The sequence below is a fragment of the Rana temporaria genome, chromosome 7, assembly GCF_905171775.1.
Source record: "Rana temporaria chromosome 7, aRanTem1.1, whole genome shotgun sequence".
Classification (NCBI taxonomy): domain Eukaryota; kingdom Metazoa; phylum Chordata; class Amphibia; order Anura; family Ranidae; genus Rana; species Rana temporaria.
The window spans coordinates 188714293-188741757 of NC_053495.1; positions in this window are offsets into that span (position 1 = coordinate 188714293).

Sequence of the window (27465 nt, forward strand, 5' to 3'; positions counted from 1 at the left end):
GTAGCGTGCTTGGATACGGGTCTGGTATGGATTGTAGGGGGACCCCCTACGTCAATTTTTCGGCGTGGGGGGGTCTCCTTACAACCCATACCAGACCTAAGGGCCTGGTATGCTCCTGGGGGGGGAACCCATGCCGTTTTTTTCTTTGAAAATTGGCATGGAGTTCTCCCTCTCAGGAATACATGCTGAGCGACGCTGTCATTTTTTTTTATAATTAATTGTTTTCCCGGCGCGTCTTTTTTTTTCACCCGTCGCAACTTTAGTGTCCCGTCGAAATTCTCAAAGCCGACCGGCGTTAATTACGTTCGCGCGCTGCACGTCGGGAAAATGACGTCACACGCATGCGCAGTACGGCCGGCGCGGGAGCGCGCCTCATTTAAATTTTAAACGCCCCCAGGAGAGGAGGACCGCCTTACGACGGCGGCACTTAAGTTACACAGCGTGTAATTTCTACCTAAGTGCTTTGACGATCAGGCACTTAGGTAGAAATTTTAAGTCAGTGTAACTTAACTGCTGAAATTTAAGTTACGCAGAGTTTTTGAGAATTTGGCCCTATAAATTTTGCGGAAACCAATCGATAAATGCTTATTGCGATTTTTTTAACCAAAAATATGTAGAAGAATACGTATCGGCCTATACTGAGGAAAAAAAATGTTTTTATATGTTTTTGGGGGATATTTATTATAGCAAAAAGTAAAAAATATTGCATTTTTTTCAAAATTGTCGCTCTATTTTTGTTTATAGCGCAAAAAATAAAAACCGCAGAGGTGATCAAATACCACCAAAAGAAAGCTCTATTTGTGGGAAAAAAAGGACGCCAATTTTGTTTGGGAGCCACGTCGCACGACCACGCAATTGTCAGTTAAATCTACGCAGTGCCGAATCGCAAAAAGGGGCCTGGTCCTTTACCTGCATTTTGGTCCGGGTCTTAAGTGGTTAAGGTAACACAGTGCTGTATCGCAAAAAAAATGGCCTGGTCATGAAGGGGGATAAACCTTCCGGAGGTCAAGTTGTTAAAAAACTGAAGGTTTAATAGAAATATATTTTAATATAGTATATTTGTAAACTTGTCACTGGGATGATGCGAATATTTTTTTACATTTTCAGTTTCCTTTTGTTTCAGGTTCTCCATGAAAAACTTTTCTTCATTTTAGGACTTGTGAAAACTTTTTAAATTAGAGTAAAATAGAGAGTTCATCAGTTGCAGTATGCGCCTGCTACAATAATGATAGGGATATGTTTAATACAATCACTGTTAGATTGGCCATAAAACTGCGCTGTGTTTAATTACACGCTCTCACTTTAAATCCAGCGGGGTTTAAATAGCTTAAAAGACTTCCTTGTTTTAATTGGTGTGCGCAGCGTGTGCTGATACTTATTTCAGCATAGAAAAGACTGGAGATCGAGGTTCTCCCAAAGGGGAATGACTGGAAATCTGGTTAATGGGGGCACCGATGGCATTTCTGATGTTTATGAAATGGAACTCCACACCAAACTGTTTATTTTTAGTTATTTAATGAATGGGTCCCTGGTGGGGGTGGGGGCTAAGGCCCAGATTCACAGCCGAGATACGACGGCCAGATTCACGTAGAGCAGCGGCGGTGTAACGTATGGTAGATACGTTACACCGCCGCAATTTTTCATCGCAAGTGCCTGATTCACCAAGCACTTGCGATGAAAACCTACGCCGGCGCAAGGCGGGCCAATTTAAATGGGCGTGTGCCATTTAAATTAGGCGCGCTCCCGCGCCGTACCTACCGCGCATGCTCCGTTACCGAACTCCCGCCGTGCATTGCGCGCCATGACTTTATTTTTTCGAACGGCGACGCGCGTAGCGTAATTCCGTATTCCCGGACGGCTTACGCAAACGACGTTATTTTTTAAATTTCGACGTGGTAATGACGGCCATACTTTATACAGCAATACGATTGCTGTGTAAAGTTAAGGCACCAAAAAAAACGACGAACTTTGCGACGGGAAAATAGACTAGCGGCGACGTAGCGAACGCGAAAAACCGTCGGGAATCGCCGTAACTCCTGATTTGCATACCCGACGCTGGTTTACGACGCAAACTCCCCCCAGCGGCGGCCGCGGTATTGCATCTTAAGATCCGACAGTGTAAAACAATTACACCTGTCGGATCTTATGGCTATCTATGCGTAACTGATTCTATGAATCAGCCCCATAGATAGAAACAGAGATACGACGTCGTATCTCCACTGTGAATCAAGCCCTCTGTTTCTATCTATGCGACTGATTCATAGAATCAGTTACGCATAGATATCCCTAAGATCCGACAGGTGTAATTGTTTTACACTGTCGGATCTTAGGATGCAATACCGCGGCCGCCGCTGGGGGGAGTTTGCGTCGTAAACCAGCGTCGGGTATGCAAATTAGGAGTTACGGCGGATCCACAACGGTTTTTCGCGTTCGCTACGTCGCTGCTAGTCTAGTTTCCCGTCGCAAAGTTAGTCGTCGTTTTTGGTGCCTTAACTTTACACAGCACACGTATGTGCTGTATAAAGTATGGCCGTTGTTCCCGCGTCGAAATTTTGAAATTATTCCTTCTTGCGTAAGACGTCCGGGAATACGGAAGTACGCTACGCACGTCACCGTTCGAAAAAATGACGTCACTTCGCGCAAAGCACGCCGGGAAATTCAAGAGGGAGCATGCGCAGTAGGTCCGGCGCGGGAGCGCACCTAATTTAAATGGCACACGCCCCTTTGAATTACGCGGGCTTACGCCAGAGGCCGCCGGCGGAAGTTTTCTCGCAAGTGCTTTGTGAATCAGGCACTTGCGATGAAAACTTGCGGCGGTGTAACGTATCTACGATACGTTACGCCGCCGCACTTCTACCTGAATCTGGGCCCAAATTCCTACAAAGAGGAGAAGAAATTCTTTCAGTAAAGGATTTTGCAGAAATTCAGTGCCTTGTCTTTGATTGGTGGATGTGTCTGGGCTCAAGCTGCTGCATGCAGTGTGTAGGCAGGTGCTCTCTACTTTCTCCACTGTAGGTGTCGCTCTACTGCAGCAGCATTGTAGGGAAGTCAAGAAAAATATGGTTTCTCTATGGTTTCCAGGGCTACTGGGGAATCTGATTGAATGCTGCCACCCCATGTGACTCTAGCAGCCATCTTAAGTCATGCAGAGCCTATTCAGCTCTTGGCGCTTAGCCCATGCTCGGTGCATGTTTCGCATGTGTGTAGTGTTGGGACAGGTCACCCATCTGACAGGGACAGTGATTAGCGGCAGGCAAAGGTTCCTGACAAGTAGGGAAAGGATTGGAATAAGCCATCCTACCTGGAGACTTCCCTATTTGGGTCCAGAATGGCTAAGCCTCATTTCGTTCCTCAAGACAGAGGCCCAGATTCACAAAAGAGATACGACGGCGTATCTCCAGATACACCGTCATATCTCTGAGTCTGGGCGGTCGTATCTATGCGCCTGATTCTTAGAATCAGTTACGCATAGATTTCTATTAGATCCGACCAGCGTAAGTCTCTTACGCCGTCGGATCTTAACTGCATATTTACGCTGGTCGCTAGGGGCGTGTGCGCTGATTTACGCCTAGAAATATGTAAATCAGCTAGATACGCGAATTCACGAACGTACGCCCGGCCGACGCAGTACAGATACGCCGTTTACTTTAGGCTTTTCCCGGCGTAAAGTTAGCCCTGCTATATAAGGCGTACATGCGGCGTACCAATGTTAAGTATGGACGTCGTTCCCGCGTCGAATTTTACATTTTTTACGTTGTTTGTGTAAGTCGTCCGTGAATGGGGCTGGACGTAATTTACGTTCACGTCAAAACCAATACGTCCTTGCGGCGTATTTGGAGCAATGCACACTGGGATATTTCCACGGACGGTGCATGCGCCGTTCGTGAAAAACGTCAATCACGTTGGGTCATGGTTATTTTACATAACACACGCCCACCTCTTCACAATTTGAATTAGGCGGGCTTACGCTGGCCTATTTACGCTACGCCGCAGCATCTTTCTTTTGAGAATACGGCACTTGCCTGTAAAAGTTGCGGAGGCGTAACGTAAATAGGATACGTTACGCCGGCACAAAGTTACGCCGATCTACGAGAATCTGGCCCAGACACTGTCATATCTGACACTTGATCTGCTACACGTTGCTGTTACATGCTGTGACTCGGGCGCCTTCCCACTGAGAATTACTGGATTCTGCATTAAAGTGGTTGTAACGGCTGAAGGTTTTGTACCTTCATGCATTCTCTGCATGAAGGTAAAAAAACAGCTGCATGCAGCTCCCCCAACAGACCTTTAGTACTCGCCAGAGCTCACCTGAGCCCCCTTTCGGTCCAGTGATGTGAATAAGAGCCTCGGCTGTCCCGGGACTCCTTCTCCTCATTGGCTGAGACAGCAGCGGGAGCCATTGGCACTCATTGTTGTCAATCACAGCAGGTTAGCCAACGAGGAGAGAGAGCGGAGGGTGGAGCTGAGCCACAGCTCTATGTCTCATATGTAATACAAAAAGATACTTGGTGGGCACACCCTAAAAATGCTATACATCTAAGCTGGTGCTGCTATAAGACCAAATACAGTACAAAACAGATTATAGCGCACACATGCAAAAATGACATTTATCCTGCAAGGCTAGTTAAAAACACCTGAACATATTTAAAAATACGGGGGTTTGGTCACACTATATAGTCATATAGTGCTAAGCCCACCTACTGCGACAAATTACCCCGAATTAGTGGGTCCTACCCTAGTAATAGAATGAAAAAATAATCCCTTCAGTTCTCCCACATAGAGGAGTTTATCTCCCATGGTTGAGACACTAGGGGCCAGATCCACAAAGATCCGGCGTAACGTAAAATTTCCCATTTAAGTTACACTGCCTTAAAATTTCTACCTAAGTGCCCGATCCACAAAGCACTTACCTAGAAATTTTCGGCTGTGTAACTTAAATTCCGCCGGCGCAAGGCGTTCCTCTTCAAATGGGGGCGATTCCCATTTAAATTAGGCGCGCTCCCGCGCCGGCCGTACTGCGCATGCTCGTGACGTCATTTTCCCGACGTGCATAGCGCGAAATTACGTTACGCCGAGCTTTGTGGATCGCGTCGGGTCAATAAAGTTGCGTCGGGAAAAAAAAAAAGATACGGCGGGAAAAAAAATTTTTTAAACAAAAAAAAAAAACGCGTCGCTGGACAGAAGGGTCTACTTTTACAAGGTGTAAACAGTTTACACTTTGTAAAAGCAGCCCTAATTTTACACATGCAACTCAAAACTTACGGAGAAAAAACGAAGCGTAAAAGCTTCGTGGATCTCCGTAAGTGCTAATTTGCATACCCGAAGCAGCATTTCGACGCAAAATGCCCCCAGCGGCGGATGCGGTACAGTCCCTTACACATGCCGGATCTTCTGTCTATCTCTTGGAAACTGATTCTGTGGATCAGTTCCAAAGATAGAAACAGGGATACGCAGGCGGAACAGCAGATACGCCGGCGTATCCCTTTTGTGGATCTGGCCCTAGGTTCTTTCATTCTATTACTAGGTTAGGACCCACTAATTCGGGGTACTTTGTCGCAGTAAGTGGGCTTAGCACTATATGACCATATAGTGTGACCAAACCCCCGTATTTTTGAATATGTTCAGGTGTTTTTAACTAGCCTTTGAAGAAGCTCTCCAGAATTGTATTGGCTGTGTTGCCACCCTGCTACGTTTGGCTACCATGGTTTTCAGAACATTGCCGTTTAGCTCATCGAACGAGCCATGTTCTCAGTTACACTATTGAGTGTTTTGCATGCGCTGTTGTGGTTGGACTATCCAGGTAATTATATTGACGATGGCAAAACCATTGATCGATAACACAGCAAATACCACGTTTCCTATTACTTCATTACATTCCACTTCATTACCCCCATTGGACGGATCATGTTTTAATTGCTTCATAAGAACACATTGAAATTACCTTGAAACCTTCCTCTCTCATTAATTAATCAAAGCTCATTTAGACCGCTAGCATTTTACTTAGTATTATCATCAATTTAAATGGCAGGGCTCAGCAGCCGCTCTGGACAATAGGGGAGGAAATGAGCAAACACTTTATAAATGCGTGTTATTTCTTATGTGATGTTTGTATGGAATGAACCACTGAGGGGAAGAAACCAGACAGTGATACTTGAAGCAGTCCCATTCTCAAAAACAAAATCAGAAAAATGCAAATAAACGGTCGCCGAGGCTGTGAAATTCTTGTGCTACTAAACCCACAACAGTACAATCAGTGGGCCAGATCCACAAAAGAGATACTCCGACTTAACTGCTGTTCAGTCTGTGTGTAACTTTGGAAACGATCCTCAAAAGGCTTTTTCCAAAGTTAGGCAGAAGATCCGGCATGTGTAATTGAATTACACTGCCGAATCTTAGGATGCAGTACCGCATCCGCCGCTGGGGGCATTTCGAGTCGAAATGCCGTTGCTAGTATGCAAATTAGCACTTAAGGCGATCCACAAAGCTTTCCAGCTTCCTTTTTGCGCCGTAAGTGTTATTTTGCAAGTGTAAAATTAGGGCTGGTTCTACAAAGTGTAAACTAGTCACACCTTGTAAAAGCCCATTCCAGCGACGGCATTTGGTATGCTTTCCCGAGGGAGAACTCCACGGCAATTTGTAAAAACAAAACCGGCATGGGTTCCCCCCCAGGAGCATACCAGGCCCTTAGGTCTGGTATGGGTTGTAAGGGGACCCCCCTACGCCGAAAAATTGACGTAGGGGGTCCCCCTACAGTCCATACCAGACCCGTATCCAAAGCACGCTACCCGGCCGGTCAGGAAGGGAGTGGGGACGAGCGAGCGCCCCCCCCCCTCCTGAGCCGTGCCAGGCCGCATGCCCTCAACATGGGGGGGTTGGGTGCTCTGGGGCAGGGGGGCGCACTACGGGCCCCCCCACCCCAGAGCATCCTGTCCCCATGTTGATGAGGACAGGACCTCTTCCCGACAACCCTTGCCATTGGTTGTCGGGGTCTGCGGGCGGAGGCTTATCGGAATCTGGGAGTCCCCTTTAATAAGGGGGCCCCCAGATACCGGCCCCCCACCCTAAGTGAATGGATATGGGGTACATCGTACCCCTATCCATTCACCTGTAGGCAAAAAGTAAAAGTTAATAAACACACAACACAAGGCTTTTTAAAATATTTTATTATTCTGCTCCGGATGCCCCCCCTGTCTTCGTTATTAGCTCAATTAGCAGGGGGGGCTTCTTCTTCCGCTCTCCGGGGGTCTTCCACTCTCCGGGGGTCTTCCGCTCTCCGGGGGGACTTCTCCGGACTCCGGGGGGCTTCTTCCATCTTCTCCCCTCTTCCGCTCTTGACTCGGCGAACCCCGGTTCTTCTGCAGCTCTCCGGTGCCTTCTTCTTCAGCGCTGGCTGCCTGCTATGTTTGTGTGTTAGCTCGATTTCAAACAGGCAGCCGGCGCGGTCTTCTGTGGCGTCAGGGTCTTCTGGTCTTCTCTTCCTTTCTTCCGATGTTGCCTCGTCGCCTGTTGTCGCTGTAATGATGGAAGCGCGCCTTGCATCCCATTTATATAGGCATCACCGTCCCATCATGCTCCGGCAGGTACCCACGTGGTGGGTGCCTACCCACGTGCACCCACCACGTGGGTACCTACCGGAGCATGATGGGACGGTGATGCCTATATAAATGGGATGCAAGGCGCGCTTCCATCATTACAGCGACAACAGGCGACGAGGCAACATCGGAAGAACAGAAGACCAGAAGACCCTGGCGTCACAGAAGACCGCGCCGGCTGCCTGTTTGAAATCGAGCTAACACACAAACATAGCAGGCAGCCAGCGCTGAAGAAGAAGGCACCGGAGAGCTGCAGAAGAACCGGGGTTCGCCGAGTCAAGAGCGGAAGAGGGGAGAAGATGGAAGAAGCCCCCCGGAGTCCGGAGAAGCCCCCCCGGAGAGCGGAAGACCCCCGGAGAGTGGAAGACCCCCGGAGAGCGGAAGAAGAAGCCCCCCCTGCTAATTGAGCTAATAACGAAGACAGGGGGGGCATCCGGAGCAGAATAATAAAATATTTTAAAAAGCCTTGTGTTGTGTGTTTATTAACTTTTACTTTTTGCCTACAGGTGAATGGATAGGGGTACGATGTACCCCATATCCATTCACTTAGGGTGGGGGGCCGGTATCTGGGGGCCCCCTTATTAAAGGGGACTCCCAGATTCCGATAAGCCTCCGCCCGCAGACCCCGACAACCAATGGCAAGGGTTGTCGGGAAGAGGTCCTGTCCTCATCAACATGGGGACAGGATGCTCTGGGGTGGGGGGGCCCGCAGTGCGCCCCCCTGCCCCAGAGCACCCAACCCCCCCATGTTGAGGGCATGCGGCCTGGCACGGCTCAGGAGGGGGGGGGGCGCTCGCTCGTCCCCACTCCTTTCCTGGCCGGCCGGGTAGCGTGCTTTGGATACGGGTCTGGTATGGATTGTAGGGGGACCCCCTACGTCAATTTTTCGGCGTGGGGGGGTCTCCTTACAACCCATGCCAGACCTAAGGGCCTGGTATGCTCCTGGGGGGGGAACCCATGCCGGTTTTTTCTTTGAAAATTGGCATGGAGTTCTCCCTCAGGAATGCATGCCGCTGTCATTTTTTTTTTCCCGACGCAACTTTTTTAAGCCGTCGCGATCCTCAAAACTCGGCGTAACGTAACTTCGCGCATGCGCAGTACGGCCGGCGCGGGAGCGCGCCTCATTTAAATGGGACTCGCCCCATTTGAATAGGAACGCCTTGCGCCGGCGGAATTTTAGTTACACAGCCTGAAATTTCTAGATAAGTGCTTTGTGGATCAGGCACTTAGGTAGAAACTTTAAGGCAGTGTAACTTAAATGGGATTTTTTAAGTTACGTCAGGTTTTTGTGGATCTGGCCCAGTGTGTATATGCAGTAAAGCATTCTTGTTATACTCACTGTGGACCTTAAGCGGTTAATCCTCTGCATTATGTAAAAAGGCTGTTTGATTCTGTCTTCTCTGATTCTCCCCTTCTACAGTCCCCAATCCATCTCCTGATAGTACAGCGCTTTGGGGGTACTCTGCACATGCTCAGTTTGGTGTGTATTGCTAGAGAGTTTTTTCTCCTGGGAGGGTTCATGTGATCAGCATATGGCCAATCAGCACTGTCCAGACAGAGGGTCAGGGGTCACTTCCCTAACACTGACCCGCCTCTCAGCCAATCAGGTGCTCGGGTCTGGTTACCCTGTCACCTGATTGGCTGAAGCGACAGGTGCTGTGTGATTGGACACCTATCAGGCGACCAATCATAGCAGAGATGACGGGAAGAGGACGGGAGAAGACATGAGGACTCGGAGTGAGGAGGACAGCGCTGAGACAGGTAAGTGCCGGGTGGGGGGGGGCACACTGGCAGCATTTGATGGTGCACAGTAGCGGCAATTGATGGGCACACTGGCAGCAATTGATGGGACACACTGGCGGCAATTGATAGGGCGCACTGGCGGCAATTGATGGGGCACACTGGCGGCAATCGATAGGGCACACTGGTGGCAATTGATGGGCACACTGGCGGCAATTGATGGGGCACACTGGCGCCTATTGATGGGGCACACTGGCGGCAATTGATAGGGCACACTGGTGGCAATTGATAGGGCACACTGGTGGCAATTGATGGGGCACACTGGTGGCAATTGATGGGGCACACTGGCGGCAATTGATGGGGCACACTGGCGGCAAGTGATGGGGCACACTGGCGGCAATTGATAGGGCACACTGGCGGCAATTGATGGGGCACACTGGCGGCAATTGATGGGGCACACTGGCGGCAATTGATGGGGCACACTGGCAACAATTGATGGGGCACACTGCCAGCAATTGATTCGGCACACTGGCAGCAATCGATTCGGCACACTGACAGCAATCGATTCGGCACAGTGGTGACAATTGATGGGCACAGTGGTGGCAATTGATTGGGCACAGTGGCAGCAATTGATGGGCACACTGGCAACAATTGATGGGTACAGTAGCTGCGTTTGATGGCACAGTGGCGGCAATTTATGGGTACAGTGGCTGCGTTTGATGGCACAGTGGCTGGGCTTGATGTTTTTTTTTTTTTTTTCAGTTTGTTTGCACCCCTCAAAAAAAATTGAGCACCAGCCGCCACTGGCTGGGAATCTGTTCTAAGCATTAACTACTTTTTCTGTAAAATAATACCTTCTAAGGTCAGTTTTGAACCTTCCTCCTAGTAGTGTGAGGTCATGCACCATCCCTTTCTATTGCTTATCTATAAAACATTCGATAGACTACAGTTTACCTTCAGTTGATTAAGGCTTAACTGCTCCCGATATCTCAGGATCTCTGCTAGGCCAATATTGATCACACTCCTTCACTCTTCTGCAGATGCCAGAACCTCTAGATTGTTTGCTTTGAAGACACAGTAGGCTTTTACTTTGAATCAATCCCAGATAACTGAGCCTTTTGCTTTATCATTTCTTTTTATAGCCCCAACATATTCAGTAGAGTTGCAGAGAGGGATTGAACCATTCACTTCAATATTTTCCCATGATGAGCTAACGTCCCTAAGGGCCCCTTTCACACTGACTCATGACCATTAAATCCTATGGAACTCCTCACACCAGCCAGTAACAGGTAAGTTTTGTTTTTTAAAAGTCCCACAGACTGTGTTTGGTGTGGTAAAAAAATGCGCCAAAAATGCCCTTCCCCTTTAAAAAGAATGGAAGACACATAAAAAAGTGTCATAATCTCATAAAAAACACACCCACAGTTGCTTTTTGGTGTGTTTTTTTGAGTCACATGTCCTTTTTTCACAGGTGCATAATGTACCAGAAACGTATACCGTATATACTTGAGTATAAGCCAAGTTTTTCAGACCTTTTTTTATGGCTGAAAATACCCCTGCAGGCTGCGGGTGTGCACCTCACTGTGCCCATTGCAACCTCACTGTGCCCAACCTCACTTGTGCCCATTGCAACCTCACTGTGCCCAACCTCACTGTGCCCATTGCAACCTCACTGTGCCCAACCTCACTGTGCCCATCCTCACTGTGCCCATTGCAGCCTCACTGTCAGTGTACCTGAAATTGACAGGCTGCAGGCATGCATTTATTGTTTAAAAGTCGCGGTCTCCTCCTGGTCCCTTCCGTGATAGGCGTTTCTCAGCAGACACAGTTCCGCCTATCACGGACGTTCTCTCCTTGGACTGTGTTCAGTGTTTCGCCAATTATGGACGTGTTTCCATCCTCGGACAAGAGGACGTCCATGATTGGTAGAACACTGAACACAGTCCGAGGGTGAGAGAACGTCCCTGATAGGCGGAACTGTGTCTACTAAGAAACGCCTATCACGAAAGGGACCAGGAGGAGGCCGCGATTTTTAAACAATGAATGCATGCCCACAGCCTGTCAATTTCAGGTACACTGACAGTGAGGCTGCAATGGGAACAGTGAGGATGGGCATAGTGAGGATGGGCACAGTGAGGATGCAATGGGCACAGTGAGGTTGGCACAGTGAGGTTGTAATGGGCAGAGTGAGGTTGCAATGGGCACAGTGAGGTTGGGCACAGTGAGGTTGCAATGGGCACAGTGAGGTTGCAATGGGCACAGGGTGGTTGGGCACAGTGAGGTTGCAATGGGCACAGTGAGGTTGGGCACAGTAAGTTTGCAATGGGCACAGTGAGGTTGGGCACAGTGAGGTTGCAATGGACACAGTGAGGCGTGCAAATGGGCATTGTTGACCCTCTTTTCCGCTTACAGTAGCTGCTGCATTCTCACCCAAGGCTTATACTCGAGTCAATAAGTTTTCCCATTTTTTTGTGGTAAAATTAGGTACCTCGGCTTATACTCGGCTCGGCTTATTCTCGAGTATATACGGTATGTGTTTTCCCCCCACATTTTTGCAATGGAATAGGGTGAAAGCAGCCTAAGAGAAGATGCAGGATGTGCTTGAGCAAGGGGCATGTTTACACTGTGATTGGGATGGGGTGTGCGCCAGAGGGGTGCTGTGATTGGTCAGGGGTTGTGGTTACTGAACAAACTACCTAATACAGGTATGCTGTGTATCTGCACAGTGTCTTGTACTTCTGAATGGCCAGCCAAAGGATAAAAACTGACCACGCTAACACAGATCAGCTTCTGTGCTTTGTGTGGTCAGTTTGGAATTGTGGTCTCCAAACTACAGACAGCGGGTCAAATGAGGCTCTTTTCTTGCCTTTAGTACAAAATTTGTTTCAGAATATTTTTTTTCTTGTTTTCCTCCTCTAAAACCTAGGTGCGTCTTATGGAGAGAAAAATACGGTAAATACACAAATGTAAATACACACATAGAAAAAAAAATAATGATTTAGGATAATATAAACTTTAATATGAACCGATGGGCAGGGCTTTTTTTCAGGGGGAACTCATTTCCACCACCTCTGGCTCAGACCCTTTGGTGCCTGCTCACCACAATCACTTGTAAACTCAGAAGTCTGGTTTCTATGTTTACAGGTGACAGCTTTGTAACCCCCTGAACTCTGCACTCTGTATGTAATGCAATTCTGGTATTAAATGCCCCTTTAAGACCCTTCTACTGTTTGTGAAATCTGAACGGGTCGTAGTTGAGTTTCTGCACCTATTTTCTGAGAAAAAAAGGCTCTGCCGATGGATAAATGTTTCCCTCCCTAGGCAGGATGACCAGGTGAAAATAAAAGGAAAGGATTTTTAGGTGCACAAATGTGATATATCAAATAGATTATATTAAAAATATTTTTATTTTGAACAACAAAATAAAAACACAAGTAAAAATTAATAAATGGAGAGTAATAGTAAAAAAATTATAATTAATAGGAAAGTCAGATGAAATATTTTCCTGACATGTTTCGCCCTTGATTCAGGCTTCTTCAAGTGGAAACTGTCCAAATAGGTGGTACAAGCCTTCTCTCCCCACTATAGCCAGTCCAAGCAGCCACACCCCAAGGTGGCGATCTCAGACCCAGACCATCAGGCAGCACCAAATGATCACAGGGGGGACAGGATGACCGACTATATAACAATGTATAGGCTAGGTCTACTGACAGCTAAAATCCTGGGACTATGCTGATCAAACTTTAAAAAGAAGATGGTAAGTCCAAAAAACTCAACTGCTGAGCCCCTGGGGCAACACATGCTGTTACAATCTTCGAGTTTTTTGGACTAACCATCTTCTTTTGAAAGTTTGATCAGCATAGTCCCAGGATTTTAGCTATCAGTAGACCTAGCCTATATATTGTTATATAGTCGGTCATCCTGTTCCCCCTGTGATCATTTGGTGCTGTCTGATGGTCTGGGCCTGAGATTGTCACTAGACATGTGCACAAAAAAAAAAAATCGTTTTGTTTCGTCTCGTTCCATAGATTCGTAAAGATTCAAATTTTCGTAAGACGCAAGTTTTCCTATTCGGACCCGTTCGTATTTTCGTAACAGTTTTATTTTTGTTGATACTGAATGATTCGTAATTCTGTCTAATTTATTTACATTGATTCGAAATTCGTAATTTTGTTAGATAATAATTTTCATTTAATGGATTCGTAATTTTGAACTTTCGTAAATACATCGCAGGCGCGGTCATTCGCAATCCCGTATTTTAGTTTCATTTTCAACACGCGGCTAGTCCATATTAAGATAGATTTTCTCTTAAAGCGGGGGTTCACCCAAAAAAAAAAAAAAATGTTCTACTATGTCATCCAGCATACTAGCGCGAGCTACAGTATGCCTTTATTTTATTTTTTTGCGCCGTACTCACAGTTTAATCCCTTAGTTAAGTTTCAGATTCCCCGCGAAGAGTAGGCGTTCCTAGGCAGAGGGGAACATGATTGACGGCCGGCTATGGCGTGTCACGCTTCCCGAAAATAGCCGAAATAGGACTTGGCTCTTCACGGCGCCTGCGCAGTCAGCTCCTAGTCTGTGCGCAGGCGCCGTATAGCGACGTGAGGAGCCGAGTCCTACTCCGGCTATTTTCGGGAAGCGTGACGCGCCATAGCCGGCCGTCAATCATGTTCCCCTCTGCATAGGAACGCCCATTCCCCGCGGGGAGTCTGAAACGTAACTATGGGATTAAACTGTGAGTACGGCGCAAAAAAAATAAAATAAAGGCATACTGTAGCTCACGCTTGTATGCTGGATTTAATGGTAGAAACTTGTTTTTAAGGATGAACCACCGCTTTAAGCCCCGTACACACGGTCAGTCATTTTGCCAACAAACTTGAAAATGAGCAAGTTTTCAAAAAAATCCGACCGTGTGTACGCTCCATCGGACAAACTTTCTCGGTTTTCAGCGGACAAAATTTCGCCCTGCAAACGGACAAACTTTTCGGCAACAAAAGTGCGGCCAACTCCCTTTGGACAAAAATCCACGGAAAAGTTTGTTTGAAGTCTGATCGTGTGTACGAGGCTTTACACTGTACAATGTGACTCGGCACAAAAGAGATAAGCTGATTGGCTAAGATATTAAGTAAGATACATCACTTACTAACTACAATGCCCAGTGCCCATTCGAAAGAACGATTCGAGTACACAAATTTACGAACAGACAAAGAAATGGATTTACAAGACACACAAATTGAAAATACGAACATACGAATGAAAATACGAACAGACAAAGGATTTAAAATACAGAATGCAAATTGTTCGTTATAGATGTCATTTTCATTCTTTTGCTGTTTCGGTGTTTCGTATTTTAGTAAGTTTGTCCAATCATCCATTCGTATTTTCGCTTGTTCGTTATTTTGCTTATTCGTAATTCCGTAATTTTTTGTATTTTAGTACTTACAGCTATTCGGATGTTCGAATTGATCCGAATGTACAAATACTAACAAATTCGTACGAAAATCCATTTTTTTACGAATGGAATCGCACATGTCTAATCGCCACCTTGGGGTGTGGCTGCTTGGACTGGCTATAGTGGGGAGAGAAGGCTTGTACCACCTATTTGGACAGTTTCCTTTTGAAGAAGCCTGAATCAAGGGCGAAACATGTCGGAAACATATTTCATACTTGTGTTTTTATTTTGTTGTTCAAAATAAAAATATTTTTAATATAATCTATTTGATATATCACATTTGTGCACCTAAAAATCCCATTCTTTCCTTCTTTTAGCTAGATTCAGGTAGATTTAGGTCGGCGTATCAGTAGAGTTTAAGTGTATTCTCAAACAGAGATACACTTAAAGGATCACTAAAGGAATTTTTTTTTTAGCTAAATAGCTTCCTTTACCTTACTGCAGTACTGGTTTCATGTCCTTATTATTCGTTTTTGCTTTGAAGTAGCTGTAATTCTGCTGTGATCTCCACACTTCCTGCTTGTCTGGCTCCTTATAACCATCGTACTGGGAGCTTTTCACGGTGGTCTAAGCTGTCATTACTGTGTGTCTAAAACTCCTCAGAACCAATCAGATTCATTTTAAAAACAAAACACTGCCCTGGATTTGTTTGTTTTTGTTCTGTGGGTCTCTTTACTTCACAGAAACATGAAACCAGTTTAAAACCAAAAGTGAAACTAGAGGCACATTATATGATTGAATTTAATCTATTTTTAATCATTTTTAAAAGGAATCAGTTAACTTTTATGTCTCTATACCCTGTAAGCAGTCATTTCAGCAAAAAAAATGTTTTCCTTTAGTGACCCTTTAAACCTATCTAAGATACGACGTCCTATCTTAGGGTGCAATATTTAGACCGCTAGGTGGCGCTTCCATTGCGGTCGGCATAGAATATGTAAATCACTAGCTATGCCTATTCACGAACGTACGCCCGGCCGACGCAGTACAGATACGCCGTTTACGTAACGCTGTATCAGGCCTAATGTTATTCCAACAAATAGTTGGAATAGTAATGTTAAAGTATGGCCGCCGTTCCCGCTTCGAAATTCGAAAATTTTACGTTGTTTGCGTAAGTCGTCCGTGAATAGGGATTTACGTCATTTACGCCCACGTCGAAATCAATAGGCCCGTGCGGCGTACGTTGCCACAATGCACACTGGGAAATGTAGGCGGACGGCGCATGCGCCGTTAAAAAAAAACGTCAATCACGTCAGGTCAAACAAATTATAATAAAACACGCCCCCTCAGCCTATTTTGAATTAGGCGTGCTTGCGCCCGCCGCATTTACGCTACGCCGCCGTAAGTTAGGAGGCAAGTACTTTGAGAATACAGTACTTGCCTCTCTGACTTAAAGCGGTGTAGCGTACGATACGCTACGCCGCCTTAAAGTTGCGGCGCTCTCTGTGTATCTACCTATTTGTTTCTATATCTAAGGACTGGTAAAATGTGATATGTTACATTTTTGTTCTCGGATTTCAATTCTCTATAAGTATTCCATTGTCAGTCGCGGGATGCACCAGAATGCTCAAACCCCATTTAACAAAACTGCTTTGCTTTCAAATGGCAAGGGAAAACTCACATGGCAATATAATTGTGCAGATTATATAGATTATACATCACCGAGTAATCAATGCAATACACCTTGTTCCCAAGATATCTCCCTGGCTGTCTCTGTAAGTTATACAGTGATAACCCTCCAGCTCAGGAAGGCAATGTAAAATTAACGCCTCTTATTTATGCCGCTGTGCTGAAGCTGCAAAGCAGACGCATCGAATTTAACTGGTAAGAGAGGCAGATTTTTCTTTTTTTTTCTTTTGTCCTTTTCCACTTTTTTTATGTCTTTCTATTTATTTCCTTTTATTTTTGGCATTTCCCAATTTTTATTTTTTTTATTTGTGTTTTTTATCATCTGGCCTTACAGTAGCCAAATATGACGTGGAAACCTAATAAATTGGATGGAAGCGGGCCAGCTTCCATTTCATGTTTTTACCTTCTGTCAGTCTTGGCATCTTGTCTGACGAGAACGTGCCATTATTATTTTTTTATTTTATTTTTTCCCTGTGAAAAGATTGATTGAAACATTAATGTCTTCTATATTGCGCTGCTTTGTGAAAATGTGATAGATTCCTCAATTGTTTGGAAATGAAATCTTTCAAAACATTTCATAGCACTGACATTCATTTTTCACCAGTAAATCTTACCGAGAGTGGGATCCTAATCAGCTTAGATTTTCCGCTGGCAAAGTAGAAAATTGCAATAATGCGAGACGATCCGCAAGTTTTTTATTTTTCGGAAACTATACATAGGTGAGCGGATGTGACTGCAAGGTGTACTTATTAAAGGCGATGTCACTTCTGCCTTCATCAATCAGGCTGATGGAAGCTATGAAATTTTCTAATATATTGTATGTGCCGAAAATGTCTATTACCTTGTTCCGCAGAAAACGTCGGGCCGAATCTCAGCTGAAAATTTGGATATCTGTCCTACGTGACATTTTGCTCTTCCCCCAACTAATGTAGTGAATATGTTAAATGATGTCAGACAGGAGAAGAGAGGAGAGAATGGGCCTTTACTTACCGTATTTATCGGCGTATACCGCGCACTTTTTTGCCCTGAAAATCAGGGCAAAATCGCGGGTGCGCGGTATACGCCGATACCCGCTTTCCCGCGCCGAGTTTGAATACTGCGCCGACATATACCGAGCGCAGTACACTCAGGTATAGTCGGGCAGTCTCGGCTCCTTCCGCGCTCACGTCCTGGACGTACAGGACGTCAGCGCTAGAGTTGCCGAGCCTGCCCGACAATACACGAGTGTACTGCGCTCTGTATATGTCGGCGCAGTATTCAAACTCGGAGCGGGAAACGAGCGGGGAGGACGCGAGGACGCCGCTAAAGGACGCCGGACCCGACGAGGCCGCCGATGGACGCCGCACAAGACACCAAAACTGTAAGTACAAAAAAAAAAACGTTTTTCCACAGGAATCCGCTGCAACTTTAGGGGTGCACGCTATACGCGGGAGCGCGCTATACCCCAATAAATACGGTATTATTATTATATAGGATTTCTATAGCGCCAACAGTTTACACAGCACTTTACAATGTAGGGGCAAGGGCGGCACAATTACAGTACAGTACAATACAGAAGGTACAGGGGGGTCCTGCTCGTAGAGCTTACATTCAAAAAGGGGGGGGGGGTGGTGGTACAAAAGGTAATAGATGTGGGGAATGATTTTATGGGGGTGGCTCAGGGATAGTTGTTAGGTGGGTGTGGGGTAGACTTCCCTGAATAAATGAGTTTTCAGGGATCTCCTAAAGGTGAAAAGGGTATAGGCTGATCGGACATACCGGGGCAGGGAGTTCCAGAGGATGGGAGAAGCTCTGGAGAAGTTCTGAAGGTGAGCATGGGAGGAGGTAACAAGGGAGCTAAAGAGCAGGAGGTCCTGGGAGGAGCGGAAGGGATGATTTGGGCGATATCTGCAGATGAGGTTGGTGATGTAGATGGGGGCGATGTTGTGAATGGCCTTGTATATTGTGGTTAGCATTTTGAATTTTATACAGTGGGGTAGGGGAAGCCAGTGAAGGGATTGGCAGAGAGGAGCAGCAGTCATGGATCGGTTAGTGAAGTGTATTAGTCTAAAGGCAGAATTCATAATAGACTGAAGGGGGGATAGCCTGCGTAAGGGTTGACCATTAATGAATAATGCCAATGGGAATTTTCACAGCCACAGCACCGGTCCGGACGAATATCCAATCAGGATTCCATGACACCCCTTACAGGTAGTCATAAACGCTTGTGGATACTGCCAATATGGAACTTTTCACAACCACAGCACCGATCTAAACAGATGTCCAATACTTACTGGAAAAAAAGAAAAACAAAAAGAGGACTTCCATGGTGAAGTATATCACGATTTATTCAAAAAATTTGTTAAAGGGGTTGTAAAGGTACAATTTTTTTTTCCTAAATAGCTTCCTTTACCTTAGTGCAGTCCTCCTTCACTTACCTCATCCTTCCATTTTGCTTTTAAATGTCCTTATTTCTTCTGAGAAATCATCACTTCCTGTTCTTCTGACTGTAACTCCACACAGTAATGTGAGTCTTTCTCCCTGGTGTGGAGTGTCGGAGTGTCCCTTGGACAACAGGAGAGTCAGGACGCTCTCTACGTTGCAGATAGAGAAAGGAGCTGTGTGTCAGTGGGCGTCCTGACTCTCCTGTAGCCCAAGGGAGGGGTGAGCACGACACTCCAATTATTTTCCATTATGTAGACCAAATAAAGAAATAGGAAACCAACCACAAGAGGGTTACACTTTGGTTTTGGACGTGCATGAGGGGCTGAAATCACCAAGCCGAGAACCCCAGAAATCTCAAATTTTCAATTTTGGAAGGATATTAGAAGCTGGCAGAGAACTCAACTCAATACAGTAGTGGCAGTGATGTTTGAAACTAAACTATATGATTTTTGTACACATTACCCTTGTAGTGACCCCCCCCCCCCCACCCTATACACACACAAACATTTACTTCCTTGAATTCTACTACACATAGGGGTTGATTTACTAAAGACAAATAGACTGTGCATTTTGCAATGTGCAGTTGCACACTGTAAGAGCATTTGCTCCAGTGCTCAGAAAATTAGCAGAAGCTATGTGGACTTCCATCATCCAATCATGTGCAAGCAAAAATTCATTTTTTTTTTCATTTGCCTTGCATGTGATTGGGTATTCTTTGCAAAGTGAAGATTTACCTCATTTACTAAGCTCTGGAGCAACTGCCCTAGCAGAGGGCAATGGCACTTTGCAAAGTGTACAGTCCTATTTATCTTTAGTAAATCAACGTCATTGTTACCATGTTCTGTGGCACTGCTGTGGCACACATTTCAAAGGGCCTGCCCTCTGAACTACAGAGGACTGGAGAGGAGGAGTTTCAGGAGGTGGAGCCAGTACAGGAATCACTGATTTCAGACAGGTACCATGGGATATGTAGTTCTTAGAAATGGAGAGTAAATAGCAGAGAAGAAGCTGCAAAGCATTCATGGAATCCAGGAAGCTATGGAAAGAGACGACCAGCAGGCAGGCAGAACTCAGAACATGAAAGGAGGTTTTCAAGCAAGCTTTATTGATTATTCAGTATCAATAATAACTATGGTTTTATTGCTTTTACAGTGATGTTATAAAATGAAAGTGCATGCTGTGATCATAGGTCTCCTCTAAGTGTCAGGCCAATAGTAACATTTTTGCTGTAGATGGAGATTGACAAGCTGAGTCAGCTCCTGTCTTCTTACATGGCAAGGATAATTCAACATCTAGAATTCCCTGCCATGGGAAGCTGCACAGGAGCACAATTTTGGAGATAGAGCATTGTCACAATCCCCCCAAAATCCATTTCAGCCCCTTCAGGTCTGGTGTGAATATTAAGCGGAAACCTGCACCAAAGTTTTAAAAAAAAAATGGCATAGGAGTCCCCACCAAAATCCATTTTCAGAACATTCAGGCCATGTTATTATGTTGCAATAATAATAATATACAAATTAAAATTACTGCGCTATCAAAAATCAAGTAGAAATTGTGAAACCAAGCTGCAACTTCTTGTGAGATACACACAAAACATACACCTTTAAATAATTAAGTTGTGATAGACTCGGGCTTCAAAGCGGAGCAGGTAGGGCGGGCTATGTGGGAGGACCCCCTCACACACCCGCCATTGCCACCCGGGGCATGGAGAAAGGTGGCAGATTGCCTCTGGGGGAGGCCTGCCTACTCCCAACTCCTGCAGTCCGGCTCCTCTCTTATGTACACGCACAAAATACACTTTAAAAAAAAAAGTTGTGATAGACTCCTAAATCATTAACAAATGTAGTAAAAAAAATTGAAAATTAATATCGCAAATAAAGTCCATCAAATAAAGGTGAAAAATTGGATGTGAAATTGACAAACGATGCACCCAAAGACTGTGGTAGGAGAGAGATAGGAGAGAGGAGAGAGATGACTTACACCACTATACACACTGCCGCTTACCGACTTCAAATGATCTCCTACTGTATAACGGGAGATCACAAGCGCTTTCGGCTTAATACCCAGCCCGGGCCTTTATTAACCTCTGCAATGGTATCAGCGTCTTCCTGAATAACACCACTCAAATGTACATATTGCCACACGATCCCCATATAAATAAATGCTTCCATAGTGTAAAATCTTTGTGGTAATTTAATAAGTAAAAAGTATTGCACTTACAATTGGGTAGAATATATAATAGCATAAAAAACAAGCCGTCCGGCTCTCCAATGCAGCCCGTAACTCTGGGACCTGCGTAAACGCAGTGATGTCAGCACGTCGCTCCTCCCTACGCATTTTGTCAGAATCGACGTCACCCAGGGGCACCTTAAAGTGGAGTTCCACCCATTTTTTTATGTTTGTCTGTGCTGCATGCCCTAATCTCATAGTGTTCAGAATGGACAATTTTTATTTATTTTGTTGCTTGTAAATACCTTTATTTTGTAGTCCTTCATTACTTCCTCCTCCTTATTAGCCTAGGCTATTAAGTCACAAGGCTATTCGCAAGGGTTTCTGGGATAGGCATCATGTATCCCAGTAGTCCTTGCAAATAGCCTATTTGCATAGAGAAGGGGCGGCAACTTCCTCTGACACTCCCGTTGCTATGGAAACCTGACTGAAACCTATTACATCGCTTGTGCAGCACTGAGCATGTGCGAGATCTGCAAGGCTGAAATTCAGGAAGTCATACAGTCTGGCTTCATGATGCCCACACTTAAGATGGCCACGGTCTATTTCTAGATTATAAACTAACTAAATGCTCTAACAACCTAATAAAACGGACCTTAGTTTACAGACTAACTATACTAGACTACATTAAGCTTGTGTATTACAGGGGTATTTATATTTAAAAAGTGAAATTGTGGGTGGAACTATATGGCAACAAGGCCATATTAGGGCAACAACCTTGACCTAAAATGGCCATGTGGGTTGATGCCATTGACCCAATATGGACACATGGCCATATTAAGTCAATGACGCCATGATCATCCCTGTCCCTTTATGTATGTGCAACAACAAGGCATAGCCTCTGCCAAAGATGATTGGGCCTGCAGTGGCAGTTTTTTTGTAAGTTAGGCCAAACACGTGTTCAGACCCATCCCAAGCTCTTCCTTAACAGCAATATAATCTCCGACAACTCCTCAAGGCTTTGACAAAGGAGATGGAAATATGTACATTTTACAATAATATCTGCATGCATACATACTCAGCATACCGCTAAGGAGAAGAAGAGCTCATTAGCACAATATCATGTAATGTAATCCACAAGGCATACATTTTTCTAAAGTTCTCGTTTAAGTAAAAATCCACTTTTTTTTTTTCTGTCTGTTGCCTAACTAACCATCAACTCTTCACATCCAGCTGAGCCGAAGCAACGAACGTTGTTCAGATATTCCATTCCTTTCAACTACAAAGCAAAGATCTGCCTGACTATCACAGGAGGATTTTACTGAAAGAGACCTACACTTACATCCAACAATAATCTCATGTGGTGTCTGGGTCCCATCTGGTGAAATTCTATTATACAAGGCTGGATGCTTTACCCAAAAGGACAAAAATCGATTAAACATACCTTGTAGTCATATTGGCAGGGCTATCATGCTGGCCCGCAGAGCACGGCGTACATTGTGTAAACAGTCAAAGAAGCCTCATTTTCAGTAATTACATACAAACTTTTGCCTTTTGTGCTTCTTCTCAAAGAACTCTGGTAACAAAGTCACTTGGGATTCTCGACATTTGAAAAGGAGAAGAAAAAAAAAATGCTGCTCACTTTATTGATCAGATTATTTTAAATTCCTTTAGTAGTGGCTTAATACCATGGCTTTATTTTAAGAACCTTTTCAAAAGATCTTGGACAGGTCGGAAAATCAGAGGTCCTGTGGGGAGGAAAAGAAGGATGGGGAAAAGAATACATCGTCTTTGTACTTTTTCCGAGACAGGTGCCACATGTGAAGAGTACTCAAAGAGATTATAGATAAAAAAAAAAAATAGAGGTATTGCGACATGGAAAAGGCCTTAAAGGTATTTCAATGAAGAACTATATCGGTTTTATATTATGTTCATTTAATTTTTGTTTTTAAGTTGAAGAAGACATAAATGAATGCAGCTCTTTATTGATCTAAGACGTAAATGCAAGCAGCAGAGCCTGAGTGTGAGAGGAAGAAGCAGCACGAGGAACCAATCAGTGAATGTGCTGGTAACGAGTATGCTGATAGGAGGAAAGAGCTGTGTAACAAAGAGATAAGCTTCTCACTGCCTCTCCTTTTCACTGTACAGTCACAGGCGCCGGCGGTCACAGAACATGAAATGGAAAGAGATTGGGACTTTGAATGAGACGTAGTATTGGGTAATGTTGATTATTAACCACTTAAGCCCCGTACCAATATGCTGCTAAATGCCCAAAGGCGTTTTTACAATTTAACAGACAATTGCGCGGTCGTGCGACGTGGCTCCCAAACAAAATTGACGTCCTTTTTTCCCCACAAATAGAGCTTTCTTTTGGTAGTATTTGATCACCTCTGCGGTTTTTATTTTTTGCGCTATAAACAAAAATAAAGCGACAATTTTGAAAAAAATTCTATATTTTTTACTTTTTGCTGTAATAAATATCCCCCAAAAACATATATAAAATTGTTTTTCCCTCAGTTTAGGCCGATACGTATTCTCCTTCCTATTTTTGGTAAAAAAAATCGCAATAAGCGTTTACCGATTGGTCTGCGCAAAATTTATAGCGTTTACAAAATAGGGGATAGTTTTATTATTATTTTTTTTTTAATACTAATGGCGGCGATCAGCGATTTTTTTCGTGACTGCGGCATTATGACGGACACTTCGGACAATTTTGACACATTTTTGGGACCAGCAAAAAAAGCATTTAAATTGCATTGTTTATTGTGAAAATGACAGTTGTAGTTTGGGAGTTAACCACAGGGGGCGCTGAAGGAGTTAGGGTTCACCTAGTGTGTGTTTACAACTGTAGGGGGGTGTGGCTGTAGGTCTGACGTCATCGATCGAGTCTCCCTATAAAAGGGATCACTCGATTGATGCAGCCGCCACAGTGAAGCACGGGGAAGCCGTGTTTATACACGGCTCTCCCCGTTCTTCAGCTCTGGGGAGCGATTGCGAGGGGGTGGCTAGAAACGAATAGCCACGCCCTCGTCCCGGATCGCTCCCCGCGGGTATCCGACTGCCGCATGTAGCGGGGGGTTCCCGATCGGAAAGGCAGGGACATACATGTACGCCCATATGCCTGTAAGTGCCATTCTGTGGACGTACATATACATGCGGCGGTCTGCAAGCGGTTAAACATATATTTATTGTTCCTTCTACAATGATGATTTTCCAAGTATATGACAGTAAGTACATGCATAAATACAATTTTTTTTAATGAACATAATTGTAAAATAAATGACATAACGCATGACATAACATGACGTGGAAGAATAACCTCCATGACAGGATTCCCTGTAAGATTATATTACATGTTGGGTCTAAAATATATTGCATTCAAAATATGATAAACCGTCTGTAGGACATGGTGCATCTGTGTAATTCGACGCGTTTCGTGGGACAGTGCCGACTCTTCAGGGGCTGATGCAGCATTATTCTATAAAAATACAAATACATATAAGTAGCCAAGTCTAATAAGTGTAGCACTACCCCCGAAGGAGCTGCTGGTTAGTTTTGGGCGGCATGTTACCTCTATTCCTCCGCCGTCTAGGGTACACGATGAGAGCTGAGAAGAACTGCAATGTCCACACTTTAGATGTCTTTTTCTGTGCTTTATTACCCAACGGGGTAAAGTAGTAAAAGTAGTAGCAGCTGAAGAGGTAGAAGAGATAGTAGGTAGTGGGTTTAGGCGTATAACTTGGTTTGGAAACAATCCTGCTTCCAGCGATAATCTTTCGTCACCACTCTAGCCAGAGTGGGTATTGTGCACCTGGATAGGCCTCTCTAACCAGCCTAGCAGCCAGAGTGTCACACAGAACTTTTGCAAAGTCTCTGCCACAGACCCTCCCAAAGGTGGAGATATTCTCGGTCCAGAATCCTTCTCAACACAGGATTAAGCACCCGGATCTCTCTTGAATAAACTTTAGTAAATTCAGAACTGACAGGCGATCATCATCCAGCCTCTCAGTAATGGTGCGTCCTTCGATGAAGTCTAAGGCCTCTCCTGAGATACCAGCCACGTGCTCAATACTCCCCCAGACAGGTTCTTCATTGGTCGGCTTCCTCCCTCAGGACGGACAGCACAGGACCACTCTGCAACTGCAGGCCCAGTCTATCTACTGGGCCTACATGGTAGATTACTGCCCCAGACCAACGTGACCAGAAACGTGGCCAGGAACACTTGAACACGCACCACTGGCCATGAGGGCCACACACGGGGTGGTGGGATGACAGACCAGCGATCGATTACCGCAAACCAATGACGTCTGTCCCTTAAGTACTCTCCCCCAGCATGCACAGCGGGGCGACCAACCCCCACTGATTGGTTGCTGAGGAAAAACACCCAATGCACCCTGACTTGACTACTGCCACCCTTGGCCTGGGGTGGTACAGGCACCCCAGGCAGCACTAGTGGTCACCCGCAGTACAGCCATGGCTGGAACAGAGGCCCAAATTTGGAAACAAATCAGTCAGAGATAACTAATTCTCTGACTGCCCTCTAAATTTAAAGCAAGGCCAGCAGAGAAAATCATCTGCCCGCTACACAAGTATAGCCAGAGGTTTGAAAAGTAGTAAGTATGAGGGACCAAACTAACAACGCTGAAAGTACTCATGTCAACTGTGCATGGAAACCAAAGGACAAGGACTGTATAAAGAGTCCACCGCAGGAGCTGAGGATGGAGCACGCTGAGGGAGCCTAGAGCACTTGTGAATTCCTCCTAAAGGGGAGGTTTCTGAAAATATAAGTGAGTCGATCAATGGATGAATATATTATAATAAGTGTAAAGGAAACAAACGTAGTGAGATTAAATATTCTGCTAGTGAGGGATTTGACTTGGACCAAAAACTAGGATTGGCATAAAAAATGGGTAAGTGTGTGACCATAATGAACATGTGAAAAAATGAAATAGCGTATGGCAAATTGGAGAGAAGCACTTACCAAGAGATCCCCTCAAAATTGCACAGAAAAAGCTCCAAGACCGCAGTGCATGGAAGTGTGTCACAGAGCACGCCCAATGTGCGGCTCAGGAGGCACACAGGGGGTGAGGTTCTGGGAGGGTGTCTATGGACACCCTCCCAGAACTGGATGACCGCGCTGTAGCCATCTTTTAGCTACAGCACGATCAGGAAGTGGTTAAAGTGGTAATAAATGCCGCGTACAAGCGGTCAGAATTTCCGACAACAAATGTTCGATGGGAGCTTTTGGTCGGAAATTTCGACCATGTGTAGGCTGACATTTCCTGTCGGGATTTCCGTCAAAAAAAATTTGAGAGCTGGTTCTCAAAATTTTCGACAACAAAATTTCTCGTAAATTCCGATCATGTGTGGACAATTTTGACGCACAAAATTCCACGCATGCTCTGAATCAAGTACAAGATGGAACCGCTCGGTCTGGTAAAACTAGCGTTTGTAATGGAGATAGCGCATTTGTCACTCTGTAACGGACTGAAAAGCATGAGGCTGAAAAGCGCGAATCGTTCGCTCACCAAACTTCTACTAACACAACTGGTATTGAACTTCCCTTTTCTAGTGCCATCGTACGCGTTGTACGTAACCGCATTCTTGACGTTCGGAATTTCCGACAACATTTGTGTGACCGTGTGTATGCAAAACAAGTTTGAGCCAACATCCGTCGAAAAAAAATCCACGGTTTTGTTGTCGGAATGTCCAATCCTCTGTACGCGGAATTACTGTTCTTAAACATGTTCTCTCCTCCTCCTCGTACTTATCCTTCATAGCCTGTACAAAAAAGATCTGTGTACTTACCATTTTTTAATGTGGTTTGGTCATTATTCTGCAGCTTCTGCTCTCCTGTGTAGGGGAGTGCTCGTAAATTCTGGGAGCTGTGGCATCATTCAAATGCTCCTGTGCCCAGCCATAGTTGGCACTCCCTCCTCTACCTTGCAGCAGCTGCTCGCTGACACAGGGAAGCCAGTGCTGCAGGATCACGTGACCGAACCAAAGTGGATTAAATATAGGTATGTACACAAATTTTTATTTATATAGGAGATGCAGGATACATAGGAGGGATGAAGGACATTTTTTAAGAATAGTTACAGTTATGCTGCGTACACACGATCATTTTTCGGCATGAAAAAAAAACACAAAGTTTTTCATCATGAAAATAACAAAGGGGCAGATCCACAGAGCGAGTACGCCGGCGTATCTACTGATACGCCTGCGTACTTTCAAATTACCCGCGTCGTATTTTTGGTTTGAATCCTCAAACCAAGATACAACAGCATCTGGGTTAGATCCGACAGGCGTATGGCTTCGTACGCCTTCGGATCTAAGATGCAATACTTCGGCGTCCGCTGGGTGGCGTTCACGTCGTTTTCCGCGTCGGGTATGCAAATTAGCTATTTCCGACGATCCACGAACATACGAGCGGCCGGCGCATTTTTTTACGGCGTCTCT